The sequence below is a fragment of the Mustela putorius genome, unplaced genomic scaffold (genome assembly GCF_011764305.1).
Source record: "Mustela putorius furo isolate JIRA1106 unplaced genomic scaffold, ASM1176430v1.1 tig00001665_pilon_pilon_pilon, whole genome shotgun sequence".
NCBI lineage: Eukaryota > Metazoa > Chordata > Mammalia > Carnivora > Mustelidae > Mustela > Mustela putorius.
The window spans coordinates 291758-293238 of NW_025421837.1; positions in this window are offsets into that span (position 1 = coordinate 291758).

Genomic DNA, 1481 nt, shown 5'->3' on the forward strand with positions numbered 1-1481 from the left:
CTGGGCCCATCTGAGCACCTACCGGCACTCAGACCCGTAGACTGATGTCCCCAGAGGTAAAAAGGCACGAACATGCCCCTAGGCCACTACCGGATCCATTGCTTTGGTTTCCAGGCATCTCTCCTCAGAGGAATGGATTTCAATAGCAGCATATGGCTGTTTCTTGACTCACCCATCAGAACAAATCTCATCTACACATGGGAAAGTTGCACGATGGAGGTGTGTGAAAGCCTCTCTTTAGGAGAACCCTTCAGGGCCCCAGTGCCACCGCTTCATTCCAAGGTCTCCATAGACACAAAATCATATTAGGACACATCCACGGGAGAGTCCATTTCAACTCAGCCACCTCGGTTGCTCCCCCAGATCCAGCAGATCTAACCTGTCTTGTTGCTTGGAGACAATTGGAATGCGTGGTGGGCTACCCAGACATCCATCCTTAGAACCCTGCTCGGAATCGTTGTCCTGGAGCCAACCAACAGGTCTCAATTGTCCTGCAGAAGAATCCTTGCAGTTGGGAGCTTCTCACAACTCCCATCGTGGGAAAACCCCCATGGCCTCGTGATCCACCCCCCCCTTCAAGAAGGGGCCATCAGGGACAGAATGTCCAACCTGAGCGATCGTCTGATCCTCGCCCTGACTTCAGATGCTCGAGATCTCGATTCAGGTCTCACCCAGAAACCTAGGCCTAGCTTGGGTTCTCAGACTTCCGTCCTCAGACTACTGGCCCACAAGCCCTCCAGTTTGGCAATCCAGAACTACAATGCAGCACTCTGCCTGCCCTCCAGAAGAAAAACATTGCCCTCTGGGCCTACCCAGAATCCCCCAATGAGGATCAACCTGCACGCCATTCGGCTGTACCCCACATATATAGGCTGACCTGGGCACTAATGCCCTTTCTGACACAGCCTGAGCCTGGACCTCCTGGCCCCACCCAGACAGCTGGCCGCACACTGAGCACAACGGACCCGCCATGGCCTTAGGTCGTCATCTCATCTCATTCTCGGTTTTCAGGCTTCCGAACCTAGACCTTATCTCCACTCACGGCCCGGGTTTGAAAATGATGCAGAAATCAGAACTCTTTCCCCATGGCAAGAAACCTTGTGGTTGGCATGTTGTCCAAGGTTCAGTGTACTTGAAACCAGTGTGGCCCATGAGGCCCCGCCCATGCTTGCGGGCCACATTGGTCACAAACACACATTGTGACCCTCAGCCTGAGCGCAGTCCTCAGGTAAGGCCTCTCAGTGGATGGATGGAGAGACAGCATATTGGGCTTGCCATGCCCCTAGGCCCCAATTTTTAACCGTAGTTCGGGTTGTCCCTTCACTCTTGCCCAGGGCTCTGCTTTGGAATTCCTCTTTTGGTGGGACCCCTGAGGTAACAAACCTGAAAGGAGTCCTCCCATCCCACAGATTGACGAAAAACAATTGGGATCGGGCCCAATCCACAGAGAGTAAGATTCCTCCATGGCCCATGAGGCCTCC